Raw genomic sequence first — 27,441 nt, 5'->3', positions numbered from 1 at the left:
TCTTAATATGTATTGGGACAAGTATCCAGTGAAGAACCTAGTCGAGCACTTTTAATCTTGAACTAAAACATGCTAATGGCTTTACTTTAAACCCTTGGTGACATCTCACATACAATTATGTTGCTGCTGCCAAGGGATTAGCGCATCGTCACATAACAGTACGTAACAGTGATGGAGCCGGCCCAGAAGCTGGGACAAGTACCCAGTGAAGAAGCCAGAAGAGCACTTATAATCTGGAACCATAACATGCCAATGGCTTTACTTTGAGACAGAGGAAAGGCAAACAATACAGATGGGCGTTAAAGCCACAATCCCTGGCTTAGGAGGCCAGTGCCTTATCCATTAGGCAACTGGGACTTTACTTTTTCTATAAGTGGTTGTTTTTCCAAAGCAATCAAACATTCACTTGTGACTGAGTGATCGAGAATGGTTTGTGTTCTACTGTTTGCTTTCTAGATCTGACAAAATCTTAACCACGTGCTTGCTTTTTGTAGACAAGGGAAAGAGGGTCCCTTGTCTTTTCATTATGATCACACACTTACAGGACTCTGCTAATAAAGATGAAAGAAAGCTTATTGGAGGGCCAAAACCTTTAAAAATACCTCTTAATATATATTGGGACAAGTATCCAGTAAAGAAGCAAGTTGAGCACTTTTAATCTGGAACTAAAACATGCCAATGGCTTTTATTTAAGAAAGAGAAAAGGCAAACACCACAGATGGGACTCACCCTTAAAAACGGTATACCTCTTCCATGTATCCCCTTCAATTATGTTTATAGATCATGGGCCATGAGTAAGTTTGCTATTCCACTGGAGGTCTAAATAAAGCACAAGAAGGCAAGAAAGGAGTGCTCCAGGTGAGGCTTGAACTCACAACCTCGGCATTGCTCAACAGTTACTGCTTTATAAGTACCGTGAACTGACCGATTGCGCCACTGGAGCTCTTACTGATGTCTGCACGCGTGTCAGTTTTCCACCGTGTGCTGACCGATTGCACCGCGGGATGAAGTGATTCCTCAAGCGTGTCTGTTTTCCATCAATTTTCAAAAACACGACAGCGTTTAAGATAGCGGTCAGTCAAGATACTGTGAGTAATAAGTCATTTACTTCTCTCTTATTAATATATAAAGAAGCATCAGTCCAGTGGATGAAGCCAGTTGAGCACTTTTAATCAGGAACTAAAACAGCAACAGCTTAACTTTAAGAAAGATAAACACCCCAGATGGGACTTGAACCCACAATCCCTGGCTTAGGAGGCCAGTGCCTTATCCATTAGGCCACTGGGGCTGTAAATTTCCTCTGCGCCGTGGTTTTTTCTTTCCAAAGCAAGCAAACATTCACATGTGATGAGTGAGCGAGAAAGGTTTGTGTTGTACCGTTTGCTTTCCAAATCGGATAAAATCTTAACCGCATGCTTGTTTTTTTAAGAAAAGACTAGGTTCCCTTGTATTGTCGTTCTAATTGCACACTAACAGGACATTTCTAATGCAGATGAAGGAAATCTTAATGGAGTGACAAAACCCTTTAAAAACTGAATACCTCTTAATATGTATTGGGACAAGTATCCAGTGAAGAACCTAGTCGAGCACTTTTAATCTTGAATTAAAACATGCTAATGGCTTTACTTTAAACCCTTGGCGACATCTCATATACAGTTATGTTGCTGCTGCCAAGGGATTAGCGCATCGTCACATAACAGTACGTAACAGTGATGGAGCCGGCTCAGAAGCTGGGACAAGTACCCAGTGAAGAAGCCAGAAGAGCACTTATAATCTGGAACCATAACATGCCAATGGCTTTACTTTGAGACAGAGGAAAGGCAAACAATATAGATGGGCGTTAAAGCCACAATCCCTGGCTTAGGAGGCCAGTGCCTTATCCATTAGGCAACTGGGACTTGACTTTTTCTATAAGTGGTTGTTTTTCCAAAGCAATCAAACATTCACTTGTGACTGAGTGATCGAGAATGGTTTGTGTTCTACCGTTTGCTTTCTAGATCTGACAAAATCTTAACCACGTGCTTGCTTTTTGTAGACAAGGGAAAGAGGGTCCCTTGTCTTTTCATTATGATCACACACTTACAGGACTCTGCTAATAAAGATGAAGGAAAGCTTATTGGAGGGCCAAAACCTTTAAAAATACCTCTTAATATATATTGGGACAAGTATCCAGTAAAGAAGCAAGTTGAGCACTTTTAATCTGGAACTAAAACATGCCAATGGCTTTTATTTAAGAAAGAGAAAAGGCAAACACCACAGATGGGACTCACCCTTAAAAACGGTATACCTCTTCCATGTATCCCCTTCAATTATGTTTATAGATCATGGGCCATGAGTAAGTTTGCTATTCCACTGGAGGTCTAAATAAAGCACAAGAAGGCAAGAAAGGAGTGCTCCAGGTGAGGCTCGAACTCACAACCTCGGCATTGCTCAACAGTTACTGCTTTATAAGTACCGTGCGCTGACCGATTGCGCCACTGGAGCTCTTACTGATGTCTGCACGCGTGTCCGTTTTCCACCGTGTGCTGACCGATTGCACCGCGGGATGAAGTGATTCCTCAAGCGTGTCTGTTTTCCATCAATTTTCAAAAACACGACAGCGTTTAAGATAGCGGTCAGTCAAGATACTGTGAGTAATAAGTCATTTACTTCTCTCTTATTAATATATAAAGAAGCATCAGTCCAGTGGATGAAGCCAGTTGAGCACTTTTAACCCCTTCCCTCTTTAGCCACTTTTGACCTTCCTGACAGAGCCTCATTTTTCAAATCTGACATGTGTCACTTTATGTGGTAATAACTCCGGAATGCTTTCACCTATCCAAGCGATTCTGAGATTGTTTTCTCGTGACACATTGGACTTTATGTTACTGGCAAAATTTGCTCGATATGTTCAGTATTTAATTGTGAAAAACACCAAAATTTAGCGAAAAATTGCAAAAATTAGCATTTTTCTCAATTTAAATGTATCTGCTTGTAAGACAGGCAGTTATAATACACAAAATTGTTGCTAATTAACATCCCCCATATGTCTACTTTAGATTGGCATCGTTTTTTGAACATCCTTTTATTTTTCTATGACCTCACAAGGCTTAGAACATTAGCAGCAATTTCTCACATTTTCAAGAAAATTTCAAAAGGCTATTATTACAGGGGCCAGTTCAGTTGTGAAGTGGTTTTGAGGGCCTTATATATTAGAAACCCCAAAAAAGTCACCCCATTTTAAAAACTTCACCCCTCAAAGTATTCAAAACAGCATTTAGAAAATGTCTTAACCCTTTAAACATTTCACAGGAATTAAAGCAAAGTAGAGGTGAAATTTACAAATTTCATATTTTTCTGCAGAAATACATTTTTAATACAATTTTTTTTATAACACAGAAGGTTTTACCAGAGAAATGCAACTCAATATTTGTTGCCCAGTTTTTGCAGTTTTAGGAAATATCCCACATGTGGCCGTAGCGTGCTACTGGACTGAAACACCGGCCTCAGAAGCAAAGGAGCACCTAGTGGATTTTGGGGCCTTATTTTTGTTAGAATATATTTTAGGCACCATGTCAGGTTTGAAGGGCTCTTGCGGTGCCAAAACAGTCAAAATCCCCCAAAAGTGACCCCATCTGGGAAACTAGACACCTCAAGGAAATTATCTAGGGGTGTAGTGAGCATTTTCACCGCACAGGTTTTTTACAGAAATTATTGGAAGTAGGCCGTGAAAATTAAAATCAACATTTCTTCAAAGAAAATGTAGGTTTAGCGATTTTTTTTCTCATTTCCACAAGGACTAAAGGAGAAAAAGCACCGCAAAATTTGTAAAGCAATTTCTCCCGAGTAAAACAATACCTCACATGTGGTAATAAACGGTTGTTTGGAGACACGGCGTGGCTGAGAAGGGAAAGAGCGCCATTTGGCTTTTGGAGTTCACATTTAGCAGGAATGGTTTGCGGAGGCCATGTCACATTTACAAAGCCCCTGAGGGGACAAAACAGTGAAAACCCCAAACAAGTGACCCCATTTTGGAAACTATACCCCTTGAGGAAATTATCTAGGGGTATAGTGAGCATTTTGACCCCACAGGTTTTTTGCAGAAATTTTTGCAAGTAGGCTGTGAAAATGAAAATCTACATTTTTTCAAATAAAATGTAGGTTTAGCTAATTTTTTTTCATTTCCACAAGGACTAAAGGAGAAAAATCACCATAAAATTTGTAAAGAAATTTCTCCCGAGTAAAACAGTACCCCACATGTGGTAATAAACGGCTGTTTGGACACACGGCGAGGCTGAGAAGGGAAAGAGCGCCATTTGGCTTTTGGAACTCAAATTTAGCAGGAATGGTTTGCGGAGGCCATGTTACATTTACAAAGCCCCTGAGGGGACAAAACAGTGGAAACCCCCCACAAGTGACCCCATTTTGGAAACAACACCCATTGAGGAAATTATCTAGGGGTATAGTGAGCGATTTGACACCACAGTTTTTTTGCAGAAATTATTGGAAGTAGGCCCTGAAAATAATAATCTACATTTTTTCAAAGAAAATGTAGGTTTAGCTAATTTTTTCTCATTTCCAGAAGGACTAAAGGAGAAAAAGCACCACAAAATTTGTAAAGCAATTTCTCCCGAGTAAAACAATACCCCACATGTGGTAATAAACGGCTGTTTGGACACACGGCAGGGCTTAGAAGGGAAAGAGCACTATTTGACTTTTTGAGATCACATTTAGCAGGAATGATTTGCGGAGGCCAGGTCACATTTGCAAAGCCCCTGAGGGGACAAAACAATGAAAACGCCCAAAAAGGGACTCCATTTAGGAAACTACACCTCTTGAAGAATGCATCTAGGGGTGTAGTGAGCATTTTGACCCCACAGATGTTTCATAGAATTTATTAGAATTAGGCAGTGAAAATAAAAACAGTCCTTTTTCTTCAATAAGACGTAGCTTTAGCGCAAATTTTTTCATTTTCTCAACAAATAAAGGAAAAAAAGAACCCAACATTTGTAAAGCTATTTCTCCCGAGTACGGCAATACCCCATATGTGGTCATAAACTGCTGTTTGGGCAAACGGCAGGGCTCAGAAGGGAAGGACCGCCATTTGGAGTGCAGATGTTGCTGGATTGGTTTCTGGGCACCTGTGGGCCCAAAACAGTGGAAACCCCCCAGAAGTGACCCCATTTTGTAAACTACACCCCTCAATGCATTTACCAAGGGGTGTAGTAAGCATTTTAACCCTGCAGGTGTTTTGTAGAAATTAGTGTGCGCTCAATGTTGCAGAGTGAAAATGGGATTTTTTTCCATAGATATGCCAATATGTGGTGCCCGGCTTGTGCCACCATAACAAGACAGCTCTCTAATTATTATGCGGTGTTTCCCGGTTTTAGAAACACCCTACATGTGGCCCTAATCTTTTGTCTGGACATATGACAGGGCTCAGAAGTGAAGAGTACCATGCGGAGTGGAGGCCTAATTTGGCGATTTACAAAGTATTGGTTCACAACTGCAGAGGCTCAGATGTGAAATAATAAAAAGAAACCCCTGATAAGTGACCCCATTATGGAACTGCACCCCTCAAGGCATTTATTAAGGGGTGTAGTGAGCATTTTCACCCCACAGGTCTTTTCCATAAATGAATGCGCTGCGGATGGTGCAAATTAAAAATTTATATTTTTCCCTAGATATGCCATTCAGTGGCAAATATGTCATGCCCAGCTTATGACGCTGGAGACACACACCACAAAAATTGTTAAAAGGGTTCTCACGGGTATGACGGTGCCATATATGTTGAAGGAAACTGCTGTTTGGGCACGCTGTAGGGTTCAGGGCCGAGGGAGCACCATTTGGCTTTTGGAGAGCGGATTTTGCTTGGTACTATATTTGTTTGAGTATTGCTGGTGTTTTATAATGTGGGGGTACATGTAAGCGGGGCGGAGTATATAAGGGGCATAGTCAGGTGGTATAAAAAAATAAAAATAATCCATAGATGTGTGTTACGCTGTGAAGCAATCCTTTCTGCACAGGCCGGTGTCGCACTGATAAATGGTGTCATTTCTTATCCCCCTTTTGGTCCACACTCCGCGCCTTTGTAGTTTGGGGAATTTTGCTGGGAAAGTATTATCCTGGTATAATACGGGCACCGTCGCTTCCATCGGATATGATTGGGCCCTCCCTTCCTGGTTCCCTAATTTTAGGTCCTTGATAAATCGCCTCTTGAAACAGAAGAAATGTTCTCCTCGGGCACAACTGCATATTTTTTTATTTCCTGACTTATTGGAGCCATAACTAATTTTATTTTTCATAGACGTAGCGGTATGAGGGCTGGTTTGTTGCGGGACGAGCTATAGTTTTTATAGGTACCATTTTTGGATACGTGCGACTTTTTGATCACTTTTTATTGTAATATTTGTAGGGCAAAGTGACTAAAAAACAGAAACTCTGGTAACGTTTTTTACGGGTTTTTTTTACGCTGTTCACCGCGTGCAATAAATAATATAATATTTTGATACCTCCGGTCGTTACGGTCGTGGCGATACCAAATACATATGGTTTATTATTATTTTTCAATAATAAAGGACTTGATAAGAGTAAAAGGGGGATTGTGTGTTATTTGATTACTTGAAACTTTTATTGTTTTCAAACTTTTATTTTTTGCACTTTTTTTTACACTTTTTTATACTTTTTTTACACTTTTTCTCAAGTCCCACTAGGGGACTTGAAGGTCCAACGGTCAGATTTTTTTTTTTCTAATACATTGCACTACCTATGTAGTGCAATGTATTAGATCTGTCAGTCATTCACTGACAGCAAGCCGTTTAGGCTTCGCCTCCCGGCGGGGCCTAAATCGGCTTCCGTAATGGCAGAGCAGGAGACCATTGTGTCTCCTGTTGCCATAACAGCAGTCGCCAGTCCCGATTGCCTGTCAGGGCTGGCGATCTGCTTGTAACCGCTACGATGCAGCAATCGCTTTCGATTGCTGCATCGAAGGGGTTAATGGCAGGGATCGGAGCTAGCTCCGGTTCCTGCCGTTACAGGTGGATGTCAGCTGTACAGTACAGCTGACTTCCACCGCTGATGACGCCGGATCAGCTCCTGACCCGGCGCCATCTTGCCGGCAGCTACGGAAGCCGATCAGGCTCCGCCGCCGGGCGGATCTTGACCGGCTTCGGTGCTAGGCAGACCGGGAGGCCAGTATTAGGCCTCCGGTTGCCATTGCAGCCACCGGAACCCCGGCAATTTCATTACTGGGGTTCCGATGAGCTGCAAACACCTTAAGTGCAGCGATCGCGTTTGAGCGCTGCACTTAAGGGGTTAATGGCGGGGATCGAAGCTAATTTCGGTCCCCGCCGTTACAGTCGGATGTCAGCTGTAAGATACAGCTGAGATCCGGTGATGATGGGACCGGCTCAGCTTCTGAGCCGGTGCCAAACGTTTGACGTACATGTACGGCAAGATGCAGGAAGTCAGTACTTTCCATGACGTACATGTACGGCAAATGTCGGGAAGGGGTTAATCAGGAACTAAAACAGCAACAGCTTAACTTTAAGAAAGATGAAAGGTAAACACCCCAGTTGGGACTTGAACCCACAATCCCTGGCTTAGGAGGCCAGTGCCTTATCCATTAGGCCACTGGGGCTGTAAATTTGCTCTGTGCCGTGGTTTTTTCTTTCCAAAGCAAGCAAACATTCACATGTGATGAGTGAGCGAGAAAGGTTTGTGTTGTACCGTTTGCTTTCCAAATCGGATAAAATCTTAACCGCATGCTTGTTTTTTTAAGAAAAGACTAGGTTCCCTTGTATTGTCGTTCTAATTGCACACTAACAGGACATTTCTAATGCAGATGAAGGAAATCTTAATGGAGTGACAAAACCCTTTAAAAACTGAATACCTCTTAATATGTATTGGGACAAGTATCCAGTGAAGAACCTAGTCGAGCACTTTTAATCTTGAACTAAAACATGCTAATGGCTTTACTTTAAACCCTTGGTGACATCTCACATACAATTATGTTGCTGCTGCCAAGGGATTAGCGCATCGTCACATAACAGTACGTAACAGTAATGGAGCCGGCTCAGAAGCTGGGACAAGTACCCAGTGAAGAAGCCAGAAGAGCACTTATAATCTGGAACCATAACATGCCAATGGCTTTACTTTGAGACAGAGGAAAGGCAAACAATACAGATGGGCGTTAAAGCCACAATCCCTGGCTTAGGAGGCCAGTGCCTTATCCATTAGGCAACTGGGACTTGACTTTTTCTATAAGTGGTTGTTTTTCCAAAGCAATCAAACATTCACTTGTGACTGAGTGATCGAGAATGGTTTGTGTTCTACCGTTTGCTTTCTAGATCTGACAAAATCTTAACCACGTGCTTGCTTTTTGTAGACAAGGGAAAGAGGGTCCCTTGTCTTTTCATTATGATCACACACTTACAGGACTCTGCTAATAAAGATGAAGGAAAGCTTATTGGAGGGCCAAAACCTTTAAAAATACCTCTTAATATATATTGGGACAAGTATCCAGTAAAGAAGCAAGTTGAGCACTTTTAATCTGGAACTAAAACATGCCAATGGCTTTTATTTAAGAAAGAGAAAAGGCAAACACCACAGATGGGACTCACCCTTAAAAACGGTATACCTCTTCCATGTATCCCCTTCAATTATGTTTATAGATCATGGGCCATGAGTAAGTTTGCTATTCCACTGGAGGTCTAAATAAAGCACAAGAAGGCAAGAAAGGAGTGCTCCAGGTGAGGCTCGAACTCACAACCTCAGCATTGCTCAACAGTTACTGCTTTATAAGTACCGTGCGCTGACCGATTGCGCCACTGGAGCTCTTACTGATGTCTGCACGCGTGTCCGTTTTCCACCGTGTGCTGACCGATTGCACCGCGGGATGAAGTGATTCCTCAAGCGTGTCTGTTTTCCATCAATTTTCAAAAACACGACAGCGTTTAAGATAGCGGTCAGTCAAGATACTGTGAGTAATAAGTCATTTACTTCTCTCTTATTAATATATAAAGAAGCATCAGTCCAGTGGATGAAGCCAGTTGAGCACTTTTAATCAGGAACTAAAACAGCAACAGCTTAACTTTAAGAAAGATGAAAGGTAAACACCCCAGATGGGACTTGAACCCACAATACCTGGCTTAGGAGGCCAGTGCCTTATCCATTAGGCCACTGGGGCTGTAAACTTGCTCTGCGCCGTGGTTTTTTCTTTCCAAAGCAAGTAAACATTCACATGTGATGAGTGAGCGAGAAAGGTTTGTGTTGTACCGTTTGCTTTCCAAATCGGATAAAATCTTAACCGCATGCTTGTTTTTTTAAGAAAAGACTAGGTTCCCTTGTATTGTCGTTCTAATTGCACACTAACAGGACATTTCTAATGCAGATGAAGGAAATCTTAATGGAGTGACAAAACCCTTTAAAAACTGAATACCTCTTAATATGTATTGGGACAAGTATCCAGTGAAGAACCTAGTCGAGCACTTTTAATCTTGAACTAAAACATGCTAATGGCTTTACTTTAAACCCTTGGTGACATCTCACATACAATTATGTTGCTGCTGCCAAGGGATTAGCGCATCGTCACATAACAGTACGTAACAGTGATGGAGCCGGCCCAGAAGCTGGGACAAGTACCCAGTGAAGAAGCCAGAAGAGCACTTATAATCTGGAACCATAACATGCCAATGGCTTTACTTTGAGACAGAGGAAAGGCAAACAATACAGATGGGCGTTAAAGCCACAATCCCTGGCTTAGGAGGCCAGTGCCTTATCCATTAGGCAACTGGGACTTGACTTTTTCTATAAGTGGTTGTTTTTCCAAAGCAATCAAACATTCACTTGTGACTGAGTGATCGAGAATGGTTTGTGTTCTACCGTTTGCTTTCTAGATCTGACAAAATCTTAACCACGTGCTTGCTTTTTGTAGACAAGGGAAAGAGGGTCCCTTGTCTTTTCATTATGATCACACACTTACAGGACTCTGCTAATAAAGATGAAGGAAAGCTTATTGGAGGGCCAAAACCTTTAAAAATACCTCTTAATATATATTGGGACAAGTATCCAGTAAAGAAGCAAGTTGAGCACTTTTAATCTGGAACTAAAACATGGCAATGGCTTTTATTTAAGAAAGAGAAAAGGCAAACACCACAGATGGGACTCACCCTTAAAAACGGTATACCTCTTCCATGTATCCCCTTCAATTATGTTTATAGATCATGGGCCATGAGTAAGTTTGCTATTCCACTGGAGGTCTAAATAAAGCACAAGAAGGCAAGAAAGGAGTGTTCCAGGTGAGGCTCGAACTCACAACCTCGGCATTGCTCAACAGTTACTGCTTTATAAGTACCGTGCGCTGACCGATTGCGCCACTGGAGCTCTTACTGATGTCTGCACGCGTGTCCGTTTTCCACCGTGTGCTGACCGATTGCACCGCGGGATGAAGTGATTCCTCAAGCGTGTCTGTTTTCCATCAATTTTCAAAAACACGACAGCGTTTAAGATAGCGGTCAGTCAAGATACTGTGAGTAATAAGTCATTTACTTCTCTCTTATTAATATATAAAGAAGCATCAGTCCAGTGGATGAAACCAGTTGAGCACTTTTAATCAGGAACTAAAACAGCAACAGCTTAACTTTAAGAAAGATGAAAGGTAAACACCCCAGATGGGAATTGAACCCACAATCCCTGGCTTAGGAGGCCAATGCCTTATCCATTAGGCCACTGGGGCTGTAAATTTGCTCTGTGCCGTGGTTTTTTCTTTCCAAAGCAAGCAAACATTCACATGTGATGAGTGAGCGAGAAAGGTTTGTGTTGTACCGTTTGCTTTCCAAATCGGATAAAATCTTAACCGCATGTTTGTTTTTTTGAGAAAAGACTAGGTTCCCTTGTATTGTCGTTCTAATTGCACACTAACAGGACATTTCTAATGCAGATGAAGGAAATCTTAATGGAGTGACAAAACCCTTTAAAAACTGAATACCTCTTAATATGTATTGGGACAAGTATCCAGTGAAGAACCTAGTCGAGCACTTTTAATCTTGAACTAAAACATGCTAATGGCTTTACTTTAAACCCTTGGTGACATCTCACATACAATTATGTTGCTGCTGCCAAGGGATTAGCGCATCGTCACATAACAGTACGTAACAGTAATGGAGCCGGCTCAGAAGCTGGGACAAGTACCCAGTGAAGAAGCCAGAAGAGCACTTATAATCTGGAACCATAACATGCCAATGGCTTTACTTTGAGACAGAGGAAAGGCAAACAATACAGATGGGCGTTAAAGCCACAATCCCTGGCTTAGGAGGCCAGTGCCTTATCCATTAGGCAACTGGGACTTGACTTTTTCTATAAGTGGTTGTTTTTCCAAAGCAATCAAACATTCACTTGTGACTGAGTGATCGAGAATGGTTTGTGTTCTACCGTTTGCTTTCTAGATCTGACAAAATCTTAACCACGTGCTTGCTTTTTGTAGACAAGGGAAAGAGGGTCCCTTGTCTTTTCATTATGATCACACACTTACAGGACTCTGCTAATAAAGATGAAGGAAAGCTTATTGGAGGGCCAAAACCTTTAAAAATACCTCTTAATATATATTGGGACAAGTATCCAGTAAAGAAGCAAGTTGAGCACTTTTAATCTGGAACTAAAACATGCCAATGGCTTTTATTTAAGAAAGAGAAAAGGCAAACACCACAGATGGGACTCACCCTTAAAAACGGTATACCTCTTCCATGTATCCCCTTCAATTATGTTTATAGATCATGGGCCATGAGTAAGTTTGCTATTCCACTGGAGGTCTAAATAAAGCACAAGAAGGCAAGAAAGGAGTGCTCCAGGTGAGGCTCGAACTCACAACCTCAGCATTGCTCAACAGTTCCTGCTTTATAAGTACCGTGCGCTGACCGATTGCGCCACTGGAGCTCTTACTGATGTCTGCACGCGTGTCCGTTTTCCACCGTGTGCTGACCGATTGCACCGCGGGATGAAGTGATTCCTCAAGCGTGTCTGTTTTCCATCAATTTTCAAAAACACGACAGCGTTTAAGATAGCGGTCAGTCAAGATACTGTGAGTAATAAGTCATTTACTTCTCTCTTATTAATATATAAAGAAGCATCAGTCCAGTGGATGAAGCCAGTTGAGCACTTTTAATCAGGAACTAAAACAGCAACAGCTTAACTTTAAGAAAGATGAAAGGTAAACACCCCAGATGGGACTTGAACCCACAATACCTGGCTTAGGAGGCCAGTGCCTTATCCATTAGGCCACTGGGGCTGTAAACTTGCTCTGCGCCGTGGTTTTTTCTTTCCAAAGCAAGTAAACATTCACATGTGATGAGTGAGCGAGAAAGGTTTGTGTTGTACCGTTTGCTTTCCAAATCGGATAAAATCTTAACCGCATGCTTGTTTTTTTAAGAAAAGACTAGGTTCCCTTGTATTGTCGTTCTAATTGCACACTAACAGGACATTTCTAATGCAGATGAAGGAAATCTTAATGGAGTGACAAAACCCTTTAAAAACTGAATACCTCTTAATATGTATTGGGACAAGTATCCAGTGAAGAACCTAGTCGAGCACTTTTAATCTTGAACTAAAACATGCTAATGGCTTTACTTTAAACCCTTGGTGACATCTCACATACAATTATGTTGCTGCTGCCAAGGGATTAGCGCATCGTCACATAACAGTACGTAACAGTGATGGAGCCGGCCCAGAAGCTGGGACAAGTACCCAGTGAAGAAGCCAGAAGAGCACTTATAATCTGGAACCATAACATGCCAATGGCTTTACTTTGAGACAGAGGAAAGGCAAACAATACAGATGGGCGTTAAAGCCACAATCCCTGGCTTAGGAGGCCAGTGCCTTATCCATTAGGCAACTGGGACTTGACTTTTTCTATAAGTGGTTGTTTTTCCAAAGCAATCAAACATTCACTTGTGACTGAGTGATCGAGAATGGTTTGTGTTCTACCGTTTGCTTTCTAGATCTGACAAAATCTTAACCACGTGCTTGCTTTTTGTAGACAAGGGAAAGAGGGTCCCTTGTCTTTTCATTATGATCACACACTTACAGGACTCTGCTAATAAAGATGAAGGAAAGCTTATTGGAGGGCCAAAACCTTTAAAAATACCTCTTAATATATATTGGGACAAGTATCCAGTAAAGAAGCAAGTTGAGCACTTTTAATCTGGAACTAAAACATGGCAATGGCTTTTATTTAAGAAAGAGAAAAGGCAAACACCACAGATGGGACTCACCCTTAAAAACGGTATACCTCTTCCATGTATCCCCTTCAATTATGTTTATAGATCATGGGCCATGAGTAAGTATGCTATTCAACTGGAGGTCTAAATAAAGCACAAGAAGGCAAGAAAGGAGTGTTCCAGGTGAGGCTCGAACTCACAACCTCGGCATTGCTCAACAGTTACTGCTTTATAAGTACCGTGCGCTGACCGATTGCGCCACTGGAGCTCTTACTGATGTCTGCACGCGTGTACGTTTTCCACCGTGTGCTGACCGATTGCACCGCGGGATGAAGTGATTCCTCAAGCGTGTCTGTTTTCCATCAATTTTCAAAAACACGACAGCGTTTAAGATAGCGGTCAGTCAAGATACTGTGAGTAATAAGTCATTTACTTCTCTCTTATTAATATATAAAGAAGCATCAGTCCAGTGGATGAAACCAGTTGAGCACTTTTAATCAGGAACTAAAACAGCAACAGCTTAACTTTAAGAAAGATGAAAGGTAAACACCCCAGTTGGGAATTGAACCCACAATCCCTGGCTTAGGAGGCCAATGCCTTATCCATTAGGCCACTGGGGCTGTAAATTTGCTCTGTGCCGTGGTTTTTTCTTTCCAAAGCAAGCAAACATTCACATGTGATGAGTGAGCGAGAAAGGTTTGTGTTGTACCGTTTGCTTTCCAAATCGGATAAAATCTTAACCGCATGTTTGTTTTTTTGAGAAAAGACTAGGTTCCCTTGTATTGTCGTTCTAATTGCACACTAACAGGACATTTCTAATGCAGATGAAGGAAATCTTAATGGAGTGACAAAACCCTTTAAAAACTGAATACCTCTTAATATGTATTGGGACAAGTATCCAGTGAAGAACCTAGTCGAGCACTTTTAATCTTGAACTAAAACATGCTAATGGCTTTACTTTAAACCCTTGGTGACATCTCACATACAATTATGTTGCTGCTGCCAAGGGATTAGCGCATCGTCACATAACAGTACGTAACAGTAATGGAGCCGGCTCAGAAGCTGGGACAAGTACCCAGTGAAGAAGCCAGAAGAGCACTTATAATCTGGAACCATAACATGCCAATGGCTTTACTTTGAGACAGAGGAAAGGCAAACAATACAGATGGGCGTTAAAGCCACAATCCCTGGCTTAGGAGGCCAGTGCCTTATCCATTAGGCAACTGGGACTTGACTTTTTCTATAAGTGGTTGTTTTTCCAAAGCAATCAAACATTCACTTGTGCCTGAGTGATCGAGAATGGTTTGTGTTCTACCGTTTGCTTTCTAGATCTGACAAAATCTTAACCACGTGCTTGCTTTTTGTAGACAAGGGAAAGAGGGTCCCTTGTCTTTTCATTATGATCACACACTTACAGGACTCTGCTAATAAAGATGAAGGAAAGCTTATTGGAGGGCCAAAACCTTTAAAAATACCTCTTAATATATATTGGGACAAGTATCCAGTAAAGAAGCAAGTTGAGCACTTTTAATCTGGAACTAAAACATGCCAATGGCTTTTATTTAAGAAAGAGAAAAGGCAAACACCACAGATGGGACTCACCCTTAAAAACGGTATACCTCTTCCATGTATCCCCTTCAATTATGTTTATAGATCATGGGCCATGAGTAAGTTTGCTATTCCACTGGAGGTCTAAATAAAGCACAAGAAGGCAAGAAAGGAGTGCTCCAGGTGAGGCTCGAACTCACAACCTCAGCATTGCTCAACAGTTCCTGCTTTATAAGTACCGTGCGCTGACCGATTGCGCCACTGGAGCTCTTACTGATGTCTGCACGCGTGTCCGTTTTCCACCGTGTGCTGACCGATTGCACCGCGGGATGAAGTGATTCCTCAAGCGTGTCTGTTTTCCATCAATTTTCAAAAACACGACAGCGTTTAAGATAGCGGTCAGTCAAGATACTGTGAGTAATAAGTCATTTACTTCTCTCTTATTAATATATAAAGAAGCATCAGTCCAGTGGATGAAGCCAGTTGAGCACTTTTAATCAGGAACTAAAACAGCAACAGCTTAACTTTAAGAAAGATGAAAGGTAAACACCCCAGATGGGACTTGAACCCACAATACCTGGCTTAAAAGGCCAGTGCCTTATCCATTAGGCCACTGGGGCTGTAAATTTGCTCTGTGCCGTGGTTTTTTCTTTCCAAAGCAAGCAAACATTCACATGTGATGAGTGAGCGAGAAAGGTTTGTGTTGTACCGTTTGCTTTCCAAATCGGATAAAATCTTAACCGCATGCTTGATTTTTTAAGAAAAGACTAGGTTCCCTTGTATTGTCGTTCTAATTGCACACTAACAGGACATTTCTAATGCAGATGAAGGAAATCTTAATGGAGTGACAAAACCCTTTAAAAACTGAATACCTCTTAATATGTATTGGGACAAGTATCCAGTGAAGAACCTAGTCGAGCACTTTAAATCTTGAACTAAAACATGCTAATGGCTTTACTTTAAACCCTTGGTGACATCTCACATACAATTATGTTGCTGCTGCCAAGGGATTAGCGCATCGTCACATAACAGTACGTAACAGTGATGGAGCCGGCTCAGAAGCTGGGACAAGTACCCAGTGAAGAAGCCAGAAGAGCACTTATAATCTGGAACCATAACATGCCAATGGCTTTACTTTGAGACAGAGGAAAGGCAAACAATACAGATGGGCGTTAAAGCCACAATCCCTGGCTTAGGAGGCCAGTGCCTTATCCATTAGGCAACTGGGACTTGACTTTTTCTATAAGTGGTTGTTTTTCCAAAGCAATCAAACATTCACTTGTGACTGAGTGATCGAGAATGGTTTGTGTTCTACCGTTTGCTTTCTAGATCTGACAAAATCTTAACCACGTGCTTGCTTTTTGTAGACAAGGGAAAGAGGGTCCCTTGTCTTTTCATTATGATCACACACTTACAGGACTCTGCTAATAAAGATGAAGGAAAGCTTATTGGAGGGCCAAAACCTTTAAAAATACCTCTTAATATATATTGGGACAAGTATCCAGTAAAGAAGCAAGTTGAGCACTTTTAATCTGGAACTAAAACATGCCAATGGCTTTTATTTAAGAAAGAGAAAAGGCAAACACCACAGATGGGACTCACCCTTAAAAACGGTATACCTCTTCCATGTATCCCCTTCAATTATGTTTATAGATCATGGGCCATGAGTAAGTTTGCTATTCCACTGGAGGTCTAAATAAAGCACAAGAAGGCAAGAAAGGAGTGCTCCAGGTGAGGCTCGAACTCACAACCTCGGCATTGCTCAACAGTTACTGCTTTATAAGTACCGTGCGCTGACCGATTGCGCCACTGGAGCTCTTACTGATGTCTGCACGCGTGTCCGTTTTCCACCGTGTGCTGACCGATTGCACCGCGGGATGAAGTGATTCCTCAAGCGTGTCTGTTTTCCATCAATTTTCAAAAACACGACAGCGTTTAAGATAGCGGTCAGTCAAGATACTGTGAGTAATAAGTCATTTACTTCTCTCTTATTAATATATAAAGAAGCATCAGTCCAGTGGATGAAGCCAGTTGAGCACTTTTAATCAGGAACTAAAACAGCAACAGCTTAACTTTAAGAAAGATGAAAGGTAAACACCCCAGTTGGGACTTGAACCCACAATCCCTGGCTTAGGAGGCCAGTGCCTTATCCATTAGGCCACTGGGGCTGTAAATTTGCTCTGTGCCGTGGTTTTTTCTTTCCAAAGCAAGCAAACATTCACATGTGATGAGTGAGCGAGAAAGGTTTGTGTTGTACCGTTTGCTTTCCAAATCGGATAAAATCTTAACCGCATGCTTGTTTTTTTAAGAAAAGACTAGGTTCCCTTGTATTGTCGTTCTAATTGCACACTAACAGGACATTTCTAATGCAGATGAAGGAAATCTTAATGGAGTGACAAAACCCTTTAAAAACTGAATACCTCTTAATATGTATTGGGACAAGTATCCAGTGAAGAACCTAGTCGAGCACTTTTAATCTTGAACTAAAACATGCTAATGGCTTTACTTTAAACCCTTGGTGACATCTCACATACAATTATGTTGCTGCTGCCAAGGGATTAGCGCATCGTCACATAACAGTACGTAACAGTAATGGAGCCGGCTCAGAAGCTGGGACAAGTACCCAGTGAAGAAGCCAGAAGAGCACTTATAATCTGGAACCATAACATGCCAATGGCTTTACTTTGAGACAGAGGAAAGGCAAACAATACAGATGGGCGTTAAAGCCACAATCCCTGGCTTAGGAGGCCAGTGCCTTATCCATTAGGCAACTGGGACTTGACTTTTTCTATAAGTGGTTGTTTTTCCAAAGCAATCAAACATTCACTTGTGACTGAGTGATCGAGAATGGTTTGTGTTCTACCGTTTGCTTTCTAGATCTGACAAAATCTTAACCACGTGCTTGCTTTTTGTAGACAAGGGAAAGAGGGTCCCTTGTCTTTTCATTATGATCACACACTTACAGGACTCTGCTAATAAAGATGAAGGAAAGCTTATTGGAGGGCCAAAACCTTTAAAAATACCTCTTAATATATATTGGGACAAGTATCCAGTAAAGAAGCAAGTTGAGCACTTTTAATCTGGAACTAAAACATGCCAATGGCTTTTATTTAAGAAAGAGAAAAGGCAAACACCACAGATGGGACTCACCCTTAAAAACGGTATACCTCTTCCATGTATCCCCTTCAATTATGTTTATAGATCATGGGCCATGAGTAAGTTTGCTATTCCACTGGAGGTCTAAATAAAGCACAAGAAGGCAAGAAAGGAGTGCTCCAGGTGAGGCTCGAACTCACAACCTCAGCATTGCTCAACAGTTACTGCTTTATAAGTACCGTGCGCTGACCGATTGCGCCACTGGAGCTCTTACTGATGTCTGCACGCGTGTCCGTTTTCCACCGTGTGCTGACCGATTGCACCGCGGGATGAAGTGATTCCTCAAGCGTGTCTGTTTTCCATCAATTTTCAAAAACACGACAGCGTTTAAGATAGCGGTCAGTCAAGATACTGTGAGTAATAAGTCATTTACTTCTCTCTTATTAATATATAAAGAAGCATCAGTCCAGTGGATGAAGCCAGTTGAGCACTTTTAATCAGGAACTAAAACAGCAACAGCTTAACTTTAAGAAAGATGAAAGGTAAACACCCCAGATGGGACTTGAACCCACAATACCTGGCTTAGGAGGCCAGTGCCTTATCCATTAGGCCACTGGGGCTGTAAACTTGCTCTGCGCCGTGGTTTTTTCTTTCCAAAGCAAGCAAACATTCACATGTGATGAGTGAGCGAGAAAGGTTTGTGTTGTACCGTTTGCTTTCCAAATCGGATAAAATCTTAACCGCATGCTTGTTTTTTTAAGAAAAGACTAGGTTCCCTTGTATTGTCGTTCTAATTGCACACTAACAGGACATTTCTAATGCAGATGAAGGAAATCTTAATGGAGTGACAAAACCCTTTAAAAACTGAATACCTCTTAATATGTATTGGGACAAGTATCCAGTGAAGAACCTAGTCGAGCACTTTTAATCTTGAACTAAAACATGCTAATGGCTTTACTTTAAACCCTTGGTGACATCTCACATACAATTATGTTGCTGCTGCCAAGGGATTAGCGCATCGTCACATAACAGTACGTAACAGTGATGGAGCCGGCCCAGAAGCTGGGACAAGTACCCAGTGAAGAAGCCAGAAGAGCACTTATAATCTGGAACCATAACATGCCAATGGCTTTACTTTGAGACAGAGGAAAGGCAAACAATACAGATGGGCGTTAAAGCCACAATCCCTGGCTTAGGAGGCCAGTGCCTTATCCATTAGGCAACTGGGACTTGACTTTTTCTATAAGTGGTTGTTTTTCCAAAGCAATCAAACATTCACTTGTGACTGAGTGATCGAGAATGGTTTGTGTTCTACCGTTTGCTTTCTAGATCTGACAAAATCTTAACCACGTGCTTGCTTTTTGTAGACAAGGGAAAGAGGGTCCCTTGTCTTTTCATTATGATCACACACTTACAGGACTCTGCTAATAAAGATGAAGGAAAGCTTATTGGAGGGCCAAAACCTTTAAAAATACCTCTTAATATATATTGGGACAAGTATCCAGTAAAGAAGCAAGTTGAGCACTTTTAATCTGGAACTAAAACATGGCAATGGCTTTTATTTAAGAAAGAGAAAAGGCAAACACCACAGATGGGACTCACCCTTAAAAACGGTATACCTCTTCCATGTATCCCCTTCAATTATGTTTATAGATCATGGGCCATGAGTAAGTTTGCTATTCCACTGGAGGTCTAAATAAAGCACAAGAAGGCAAGAAAGGAGTGCTCCAGGTGAGGCTCGAACTCACAACCTCGGCATTGCTCAACAGTTACTGCTTTATAAGTACCGTGCGCTGACCGATTGCGCCACTGGAGCTCTTACTGATGTCTGCACGCGTGTCCGTTTTCCACCGTGTGCTGACCGATTGCACCGCGGGATGAAGTGATTCCTCAAGCGTGTCTGTTTTCCATCAATTTTCAAAAACACGACAGCGTTTAAGATAGCGGTCAGTCAAGATACTGTGAGTAATAAGTCATTTACTTCTCTCTTATTAATATATAAAGAAGCATCAGTCCAGTGGATGAAACCAGTTGAGCACTTTTAATCAGGAACTAAAACAGCAACAGCTTAACTTTAAGAAAGATGAAAGGTAAACACCCCAGATGGGACTTGAACCCACAATCCCTGGCTTAGGAGGCCAGTGCCTTATCCATTAGGCCACTGGGGCTGTAAATTTGCTCTGTGCCGTGGTTTTTTCTTTCCAAAGCAAGCAAACATTCACATGTGATGAGTGAGCGAGAAAGGTTTGTGTTGTACCGTTTGCTTTCCAAATCGGATAAAATCTTAACCGCATGTTTGTTTTTTTGAGAAAAGACTAGGTTCCCTTGTATTGTCGTTCTAATTGCACACTAACAGGACATTTCTAATGCAGATGAAGGAAATCTTAATGGAGTGACAAAACCCTTTAAAAACTGAATACCTCTTAATATGTATTGGGACAAGTATCCAGTGAAGAACCTAGTCGAGCACTTTTAATCTTGAACTAAAACATGCTAATGGCTTTACTTTAAACCCTTGGTGACATCTCACATACAATTATGTTGCTGCTGCCAAGGGATTAGCGCATCGTCACATAACAGTACGTAACAGTAATGGAGCCGGCTCAGAAGCTGGGACAAGTACCCAGTGAAGAAGCCAGAAGAGCACTTATAATCTGGAACCATAACATGCCAATGGCTTTACTTTGAGACAGAGGAAAGGCAAACAATACAGATGGGCGTTAAAGCCACAATCCCTGGCTTAGGAGGCCAGTGCCTTATCCATTAGGCAACTGGGACTTGACTTTTTCTATAAGTGGTTGTTTTTCCAAAGCAATCAAACATTCACTTGTGACTGAGTGATCGAGAATGGTTTGTGTTCTACCGTTTGCTTTCTAGATCTGACAAAATCTTAACCACGTGCTTGCTTTTTGTAGACAAGGGAAAGAGGGTCCCTTGTCTTTTCATTATGATCACACACTTACAGGACTCTGCTAATAAAGATGAAGGAAAGCTTATTGGAGGGCCAAAACCTTTAAAAATACCTCTTAATATATATTGGGACAAGTATCCAGTAAAGAAGCAAGTTGAGCACTTTTAATCTGGAACTAAAACATGCCAATGGCTTTTATTTAAGAAAGAGAAAAGGCAAACACCACAGATGGGACTCACCCTTAAAAACGGTATACCTCTTCCATGTATCCCCTTCAATTATGTTTATAGATCATGGGCCATGAGTAAGTTTGCTATTCCACTGGAGGTCTAAATAAAGCACAAGAAGGCAAGAAAGGAGTGCTCCAGGTGAGGCTCGAACTCACAACCTCAGCATTGCTCAACAGTTACTGCTTTATAAGTACCGTGCGCTGACCGATTGCGCCACTGGAGCTCTTACTGATGTCTGCACGCGTGTCCGTTTTCCACCGTGTGCTGACCGATTGCACCGCGGGATGAAGTGATTCCTCAAGCGTGTCTGTTTTCCATCAATTTTCAAAAACACGACAGCGTTTAAGATAGCGGTCAGTCAAGATACTGTGAGTAATAAGTCATTTACTTCTCTCTTATTAATATATAAAGAAGCATCAGTCCAGTGGATGAAGCCAGTTGAGCACTTTTAATCAGGAACTAAAACAGCAACAGCTTAACTTTAAGAAAGATGAAAGGTAAACACCCCAGATGGGACTTGAACCCACAATACCTGGCTTAGGAGGCCAGTGCCTTATCCATTAGGCCACTGGGGCTGTAAACTTGCTCTGCGCCGTGGTTTTTTCTTTCCAAAGCAAGCAAACATTTACATGTGATGAGTGAGCGAGAAAGGTTTGTGTTGTACCGTTTGCTTTCCAAATCGGATAAAATCTTAACCGCATGCTTGTTTTTTTAAGAAAAGACTAGGTTCCCTTGTATTGTCGTTCTAATTGCACACTAATAGGACATTTCTAATGCAGATGAAGGAAATCTTAATGGAGTGACAAAACCCTTTAAAAACTGAATACCTCTTAATATGTATTGGGACAAGTATCCAGTGAAGAACCTAGTCGAGCACTTTTAATCTTGAACTAAAACATGCTAATGGCTTTACTTTAAACCCTTGGTGACATCTCACATACAATTATGTTGCTGCTGCCAAGGGATTAGCGCATCGTCACATAACAGTACGTAACAGTGATGGAGCCGGCTCTGAAGCTGGGACAAGTACCCAGTGAAGAAGCCAGAAGAGCACTTATAATCTGGAACCATAACATGCCAATGGCTTTACTTTGAGACAGAGGAAAGGCAAACAATACAGATGGGCGTTAAAGCCACAATCCCTGGCTTAGGAGGCCAGTGCCTTATCCATTAGGCAACTGGGACTTGACTTTTTCTATAAGTGGTTGTTTTTCCAAAGCAATCAAACATTCACTTGTGACTGAGTGATCGAGAATGGTTTGTGTTCTACCGTTTGCTTTCTAGATCTGACAAAATCTTAACCACGTGCTTGCTTTTTGTAGACAAGGGAAAGAGGGTCCCTTGTCTTTTCATTATGATCACACACTTACAGGACTCTGCTAATAAAGATGAAGGAAAGCTTATTGGAGGGCCAAAACCTTTAAAAATACCTCTTAATATATATTGGGACAAGTATCCAGTAAAGAAGCAAGTTGAGCACTTTTAATCTGGAACTAAAACATGCCAATGGCTTTTATTTAAGAAAGAGAAAAGGCAAACACCACAGATGGGACTCACCCTTAAAAACGGTATACCTCTTCCATGTATCCCCTTCAATTATGTTTATAGATCATGGGCCATGAGTAAGTTTGCTATTCCACTGGAGGTCTAAATAAAGCACAAGAAGGCAAGAAAGGAGTGCTCCAGGTGAGGCTCGAACTCACAACCTCAGCATTGCTCAACAGTTACTGCTTTATAAGTACCGTGCGCTGACCGATTGCGCCACTGGAGCTCTTACTGATGTCTGCACGCGTGTCCGTTTTCCACCGTGTGCTGACCGATTGCACCGCGGGATGAAGTGATTCCTCAAGCGTGTCTGTTTTCCATCAATTTTCAAAAACACGACAGCGTTTAAGATAGCGGTCAGTCAAGATACTGTGAGTAATAAGTCATTTACTTCTCTCTTATTAATATATAAAGAAGCATCAGTCCAGTGGATGAAGCCAGTTGAGCACTTTTAATCAGGAACTAAAACAGCAACAGCTTAACTTTAAGAAAGATGAAAGGTAAACACCCCAGATGGGACTTGAACCCACAATACCTGGCTTAGGAGGCCAGTGCCTTATCCATTAGGCCACTGGGGCTGTAAACTTGCTCTGCGCCGTGGTTTTTTCTTCCCAAAGCAAGCAAACATTTACATGTGATGAGTGAGCGAGAAAGGTTTGTGTTGTACCGTTTGCTTTCCAAATCGGATAAAATCTTAACCGCATGCTTGTTTTTTTAAGAAAAGACTAGGTTCCCTTGTATTGTCGTTCTAATTGCACACTAATAGGACATTTCTAATGCAGATGAAGGAAATCTTAATGGAGTGACAAAACCCTTTAAAAACTGAATACCTCTTAATATGTATTGGGACAAGTATCCAGTGAAGAACCTAGTCGAGCACTTTTAATCTTGAACTAAAACATGCTAATGGCTTTACTTTAAACCCTTGGTGACATCTCACATACAATTATGTTGCTGCTGCCAAGGGATTAGCGCATCGTCACATAACAGTACGTAACAGTGATGGAGCCGGCTCAGAAGCTGGGACAAGTACCCAGTGAAGAAGCCAGAAGAGCACTTATAATCTGGAACCATAACATGCCAATGGCTTTACTTTGAGACAGAGGAAAGGCAAACAATACAGATGGGCGTTAAAGCCACAATCCCTGGCTTAGGAGGCCAGTGCCTTATCCATTAGGCAACTGGGACTTGACTTTTTCTATAAGTGGTTGTTTTTCCAAAGCAATCAAACATTCACTTGTGACTGAGTGATCGAGAATGGTTTGTGTTCTACCGTTTGCTTTCTAGATCTGACAAAATCTTAACCACGTGCTTGCTTTTTGTAGACAAGGGAAAGAGGGTCCCTTGTCTTTTCATTATGATCACACACTTACAGGACTCTGCTAATAAAGATGAAGGAAAGCTTATTGGAGGGCCAAAACCTTTAAAAATACCTCTTAATATATATTGGGACAAGTATCCAGTAAAGAAGCAAGTTGAGCACTTTTAATCTGGAACTAAAACATGCCAATGGCTTTTATTTAAGAAAGAGAAAAGGCAAACACCACAGATGGGACTCACCCTTAAAAACGGTATACCTCTTCCATGTATCCCCTTCAATTATGTTTATAGATCATGGGCCATGAGTAAGTTTGCTATTCCACTGGAGGTCTAAATAAAGCACAAGAAGGCAAGAAAGGAGTGCTCTAGGTGAGGCTCGAACTCACAACCTCGGCATTGCTCAACAGTTACTGCTTTATAAGTACCGTGTGCTGACCGATTGCGCCACTGGAGCTCTTACTGATGTCTGCACGCGTGTCCGTTTTCCACCGTGTGCTGACCGATTGCACCGTGGGATGAAGTGATTCCTCAAGCGTGTCTGTTTTCCATCAATTTTCAAAAACACGACAGCGTTTAAGATAGCGGTCAGTCAAGATACTGTGAGTAATAAGTCATTTACTTCTCTCTTATTAATATATAAAGAAGCATCAGTCCAGTGGATAAAGCCAGTTGAGCACTTTTAATCAGGAACTAAAACAGCAACAGCTTAACTTTAAGAAAGATGAAAGGTAAACACCCCAGATGGGACTTGAACCCACTATCCCTGGCTTAGGAGGCCAGTGCCTTATCCATTAGGCCACTGGGGCTGTAAATTTGCTCTGTGCCGTGGTTTTTTCTTTCCAAAGCAAGCAAACATTCACATGTGATGAGTGAGCGAGAAAGGTTTGTGTTGTACCGTTTGCTTTCCAAATCGGATAAAATCTTAACCGCATGCTTGTTTTTTTAAGAAAAGACTAGGTTCCCTTGTATTGTCGTTCTAATTGCACACTAACAGGACATTTCTAATGCAGATGAAGGAAATCTTAATGGAGTGACAAAACCCTTTAAAAACTGAATACCTCTTAATATGTATTGGGACAAGTATCCAGTGAAGAACCTAGTCGAGCACTTTTAATCTTGAACTAAAACATGCTAATGGCTTTACTTTAAACCCTTGGTGACATCTCACATACAATTATGTTGCTGCTGCCAAGGGATTAGCGCATCGTCACATAACAGTACGTAACAGTGATGGAGCCGGCTCAGAAGCTGGGACAAGTACCCAGTGAAGAAGCCAGAAGAGCACTTATAATCTGGAACCATAACATGCCAATGGCTTTACTTTGAGACAGAGGAAAGGCAAACAATACAGATGGGCGTTAAAGCCACAATCCCTGGCTTAGGAGGCCAGTGCCTTATCCATTAGGCAACTGGGACTTGACTTTTTCTATAAGTGGTTGTTTTTCCAAAGCAATCAAACATTCACTTGTGACTGAGTGATCGAGAATGGTTTGTGTTCTACCGTTTGCTTTCTAGATCTGACAAAATCTTAACCACGTGCTTGCTTTTTGTAGACAAGGGAAAGAGGGTCCCTTGTCTTTTCATTATGATCACACACTTACAGGACTCTGCTAATAAAGATGAAGGAAAGCTTATTGGAGGGCCAAAACCTTTAAAAATACCTCTTAATATATATTGGGACAAGTATCCAGTAAAGAAGCAAGTTGAGCACTTTTAATCTGGAACTAAAACATGCCAATGGCTTTTATTTAAGAAAGAGAAAAGGCAAACACCACAGATGGGACTCACCCTTAAAAACGGTATACCTCTTCCATGTATCCCCTTCAATTATGTTTATAGATCATGGGCCATGAGTAAGTTTGCTATTCCACTGGAGGTCTAAATAAAGCACAAGAAGGCAAGAAAGGAGTGCTCCAGGTGAGGCTCGAACTCACAACCTCAGCATTTCTCAACAGTTACTGCTTTATAAGTACCGTGCGCTGACCGATTGCGCCACTGGAGCTCTTACTGATGTCTGCACGCGTGTCCGTTTTCCACCGTGTGCTGACCGATTGCACCGCGGGATGAAGTGATTCCTCAAGCGTGTCTGTTTTCCATCAATTTTCAAAAACACGACAGCGTTTAAGATAGCGGTCAGTCAAGATACTGTGAGTAATAAGTCATTTACTTCTCTCTTATTAATATATAAAGAAGCATCAGTCCAGTGGATGAAGCCAGTTGAGCACTTTTAATCAGGAACTAAAACAGCAACAGCTTAACTTTAAGAAAGATGAAAGGTAAACACCCCAGATGGGACTTGAACCCACAATACCTGGCTTAAAAGGCCAGTGCCTTATCCATTAGGCCACTGGGGCTGTAAATTTGCTCTGTGCCGTGGTTTTTTCTTTCCAAAGCAAGCAAACATTCACATGTGATGAGTGAGCGAGAAAGGTTTGTGTTGTACCGTTTGCTTTCCAAATCGGATAAAATCTTAACCGCATGCTTGTTTTTTTAAGAAAAGACTAGGTTCCCTTGTATTGTCGTTCTAATTGCACACTAACAGGACATTTCTAATGCAGATGAAGGAAATCTTAATGGAGTGACAAAACCCTTTAAAAACTGAATACCTCTTAATATGTATTGGGACAAGTATCCAGTGAAGAACCTAGTCGAGCACTTTTAATCTTGAACTAAAACATGCTAATGGCTTTACTTTAAACCCTTGGTGACATCTCACATACAATTATGTTGCTGCTGCCAAGGGATTAGCGCATCGTCACATAACAGTACGTAACAGTGATGGAGCCGGCTCAGAAGCTGGGACAAGTACCCAGTGAAGAAGCCAGAAGAGCACTTATAATCTGGAACCATAACATGCCAATGGCTTTACTTTGAGACAGAGGAAAGGCAAACAATACAGATGGGCGTTAAAGCCACAATCCCTGGCTTAGGAGGCCAGTGCCTTATCCATTAGGCAACTGGGACTTGACTTTTTCTATAAGTGGTTGTTTTTCCAAAGCAATCAAACATTCACTTGTGACTGAGTGATCGAGAATGGTTTGTGTTCTACCGTTTGCTTTCTAGATCTGACAAAATCTTAACCACGTGCTTGCTTTTTGTAGACAAGGGAAAGAGGGTCCCTTGTCTTTTCATTATGATCACACACTTACAGGACTCTGCTAATAAAGATGAAGGAAAGCTTATTGGAGGGCCAAAACCTTTAAAAATACCTCTTAATATATATTGGGACAAGTATCCAGTAAAGAAGCAAGTTGAGCACTTTTAATCTGGAACTAAAACATGCCAATGGCTTTTATTTAAGAAAGAGAAAAGGCAAACACCACAGATGGGACTCACCCTTAAAAACGGTATACCTCTTCCATGTATCCCCTTCAATTATGTTTATAGATCATGGGCCATGAGTAAGTTTGCTATTCCACTGGAGGTCTAAATAAAGCACAAGAAGGCAAGAAAGGAGTGCTCCAGGTGAGGCTCGAACTCACAACCTCAGCATTTCTCAACAGTTACTGCTTTATAAGTACCGTGCGCTGACCGATTGCGCCACTGGAGCTCTTACTGATGTCTGCACGCGTGTCCGTTTTCCACCGTGTGCTGACCGATT

At 41.7% G+C, this 27,441-nt stretch overlaps 27 non-coding genes across 27 annotated transcripts; all 27 read right to left on the bottom strand.

Annotated features, from left to right (window-relative positions):
• Positions 1-850: 850 nt before the first annotated feature.
• On the bottom strand, positions 851-943 carry TRNAI-UAU (transfer RNA isoleucine (anticodon UAU)). The gene is given in 2 exon segments: positions 851-886; positions 906-943. It is a non-coding gene; the product is annotated as a tRNA-Ile (tRNA).
• A 272-nt stretch (positions 944-1,215) lies between these two features.
• On the bottom strand, positions 1,216-1,288 carry TRNAR-CCU (transfer RNA arginine (anticodon CCU)). The gene has a single exon. It is a non-coding gene; the product is annotated as a tRNA-Arg (tRNA).
• Positions 1,289-2,391: 1,103 nt separating this feature from the next.
• TRNAI-UAU (transfer RNA isoleucine (anticodon UAU)) lies at positions 2,392-2,484 on the bottom strand. Its single transcript is given in 2 exon segments — positions 2,392-2,427; positions 2,447-2,484. It is a non-coding gene; the product is annotated as a tRNA-Ile (tRNA).
• A 5,061-nt stretch (positions 2,485-7,545) lies between these two features.
• Positions 7,546-7,618, bottom strand: TRNAR-CCU (transfer RNA arginine (anticodon CCU)). The gene has a single exon. It is a non-coding gene; the product is annotated as a tRNA-Arg (tRNA).
• A 1,103-nt stretch (positions 7,619-8,721) lies between these two features.
• TRNAI-UAU (transfer RNA isoleucine (anticodon UAU)) lies at positions 8,722-8,814 on the bottom strand. Its single transcript is given in 2 exon segments — positions 8,722-8,757; positions 8,777-8,814. It is a non-coding gene; the product is annotated as a tRNA-Ile (tRNA).
• Positions 8,815-9,093: 279 nt separating this feature from the next.
• Positions 9,094-9,166, bottom strand: TRNAR-CCU (transfer RNA arginine (anticodon CCU)). Its single transcript has one exon. It is a non-coding gene; the product is annotated as a tRNA-Arg (tRNA).
• A 1,103-nt stretch (positions 9,167-10,269) lies between these two features.
• TRNAI-UAU (transfer RNA isoleucine (anticodon UAU)) lies at positions 10,270-10,362 on the bottom strand. Its single transcript is given in 2 exon segments — positions 10,270-10,305; positions 10,325-10,362. It is a non-coding gene; the product is annotated as a tRNA-Ile (tRNA).
• A 279-nt stretch (positions 10,363-10,641) lies between these two features.
• On the bottom strand, positions 10,642-10,714 carry TRNAR-CCU (transfer RNA arginine (anticodon CCU)). Its single transcript has one exon. It is a non-coding gene; the product is annotated as a tRNA-Arg (tRNA).
• A 1,103-nt stretch (positions 10,715-11,817) lies between these two features.
• TRNAI-UAU (transfer RNA isoleucine (anticodon UAU)) lies at positions 11,818-11,910 on the bottom strand. Its single transcript is given in 2 exon segments — positions 11,818-11,853; positions 11,873-11,910. It is a non-coding gene; the product is annotated as a tRNA-Ile (tRNA).
• A 279-nt stretch (positions 11,911-12,189) lies between these two features.
• Positions 12,190-12,262, bottom strand: TRNAR-CCU (transfer RNA arginine (anticodon CCU)). Its single transcript has one exon. It is a non-coding gene; the product is annotated as a tRNA-Arg (tRNA).
• A 1,103-nt stretch (positions 12,263-13,365) lies between these two features.
• On the bottom strand, positions 13,366-13,458 carry TRNAI-UAU (transfer RNA isoleucine (anticodon UAU)). The gene is given in 2 exon segments: positions 13,366-13,401; positions 13,421-13,458. It is a non-coding gene; the product is annotated as a tRNA-Ile (tRNA).
• A 279-nt stretch (positions 13,459-13,737) lies between these two features.
• Positions 13,738-13,810, bottom strand: TRNAR-CCU (transfer RNA arginine (anticodon CCU)). The gene has a single exon. It is a non-coding gene; the product is annotated as a tRNA-Arg (tRNA).
• Positions 13,811-14,913: 1,103 nt separating this feature from the next.
• Positions 14,914-15,006, bottom strand: TRNAI-UAU (transfer RNA isoleucine (anticodon UAU)). The gene is given in 2 exon segments: positions 14,914-14,949; positions 14,969-15,006. It is a non-coding gene; the product is annotated as a tRNA-Ile (tRNA).
• Positions 15,007-16,461: 1,455 nt separating this feature from the next.
• On the bottom strand, positions 16,462-16,554 carry TRNAI-UAU (transfer RNA isoleucine (anticodon UAU)). The gene is given in 2 exon segments: positions 16,462-16,497; positions 16,517-16,554. It is a non-coding gene; the product is annotated as a tRNA-Ile (tRNA).
• Positions 16,555-16,833: 279 nt separating this feature from the next.
• TRNAR-CCU (transfer RNA arginine (anticodon CCU)) lies at positions 16,834-16,906 on the bottom strand. Its single transcript has one exon. It is a non-coding gene; the product is annotated as a tRNA-Arg (tRNA).
• A 1,103-nt stretch (positions 16,907-18,009) lies between these two features.
• TRNAI-UAU (transfer RNA isoleucine (anticodon UAU)) lies at positions 18,010-18,102 on the bottom strand. Its single transcript is given in 2 exon segments — positions 18,010-18,045; positions 18,065-18,102. It is a non-coding gene; the product is annotated as a tRNA-Ile (tRNA).
• Positions 18,103-18,381: 279 nt separating this feature from the next.
• Positions 18,382-18,454, bottom strand: TRNAR-CCU (transfer RNA arginine (anticodon CCU)). The gene has a single exon. It is a non-coding gene; the product is annotated as a tRNA-Arg (tRNA).
• Positions 18,455-19,557: 1,103 nt separating this feature from the next.
• Positions 19,558-19,650, bottom strand: TRNAI-UAU (transfer RNA isoleucine (anticodon UAU)). The gene is given in 2 exon segments: positions 19,558-19,593; positions 19,613-19,650. It is a non-coding gene; the product is annotated as a tRNA-Ile (tRNA).
• A 279-nt stretch (positions 19,651-19,929) lies between these two features.
• Positions 19,930-20,002, bottom strand: TRNAR-CCU (transfer RNA arginine (anticodon CCU)). Its single transcript has one exon. It is a non-coding gene; the product is annotated as a tRNA-Arg (tRNA).
• A 1,103-nt stretch (positions 20,003-21,105) lies between these two features.
• TRNAI-UAU (transfer RNA isoleucine (anticodon UAU)) lies at positions 21,106-21,198 on the bottom strand. The gene is given in 2 exon segments: positions 21,106-21,141; positions 21,161-21,198. It is a non-coding gene; the product is annotated as a tRNA-Ile (tRNA).
• Positions 21,199-21,477: 279 nt separating this feature from the next.
• Positions 21,478-21,550, bottom strand: TRNAR-CCU (transfer RNA arginine (anticodon CCU)). Its single transcript has one exon. It is a non-coding gene; the product is annotated as a tRNA-Arg (tRNA).
• A 1,103-nt stretch (positions 21,551-22,653) lies between these two features.
• Positions 22,654-22,746, bottom strand: TRNAI-UAU (transfer RNA isoleucine (anticodon UAU)). Its single transcript is given in 2 exon segments — positions 22,654-22,689; positions 22,709-22,746. It is a non-coding gene; the product is annotated as a tRNA-Ile (tRNA).
• A 279-nt stretch (positions 22,747-23,025) lies between these two features.
• On the bottom strand, positions 23,026-23,098 carry TRNAR-CCU (transfer RNA arginine (anticodon CCU)). Its single transcript has one exon. It is a non-coding gene; the product is annotated as a tRNA-Arg (tRNA).
• Positions 23,099-24,201: 1,103 nt separating this feature from the next.
• Positions 24,202-24,294, bottom strand: TRNAI-UAU (transfer RNA isoleucine (anticodon UAU)). The gene is given in 2 exon segments: positions 24,202-24,237; positions 24,257-24,294. It is a non-coding gene; the product is annotated as a tRNA-Ile (tRNA).
• A 279-nt stretch (positions 24,295-24,573) lies between these two features.
• Positions 24,574-24,646, bottom strand: TRNAR-CCU (transfer RNA arginine (anticodon CCU)). The gene has a single exon. It is a non-coding gene; the product is annotated as a tRNA-Arg (tRNA).
• Positions 24,647-25,749: 1,103 nt separating this feature from the next.
• TRNAI-UAU (transfer RNA isoleucine (anticodon UAU)) lies at positions 25,750-25,842 on the bottom strand. The gene is given in 2 exon segments: positions 25,750-25,785; positions 25,805-25,842. It is a non-coding gene; the product is annotated as a tRNA-Ile (tRNA).
• Positions 25,843-27,297: 1,455 nt separating this feature from the next.
• On the bottom strand, positions 27,298-27,390 carry TRNAI-UAU (transfer RNA isoleucine (anticodon UAU)). The gene is given in 2 exon segments: positions 27,298-27,333; positions 27,353-27,390. It is a non-coding gene; the product is annotated as a tRNA-Ile (tRNA).
• Positions 27,391-27,441: the final 51 nt, after the last annotated feature.

The sequence above is a fragment of the Rhinoderma darwinii genome, chromosome 3 (assembly GCF_050947455.1).
Source record: "Rhinoderma darwinii isolate aRhiDar2 chromosome 3, aRhiDar2.hap1, whole genome shotgun sequence".
NCBI classification, from domain to species: domain Eukaryota; kingdom Metazoa; phylum Chordata; class Amphibia; order Anura; family Rhinodermatidae; genus Rhinoderma; species Rhinoderma darwinii.
The sequence above is the reverse complement of the archived record's forward strand: the minus strand, read 5'-3'. Positions and strand labels throughout refer to the sequence as shown.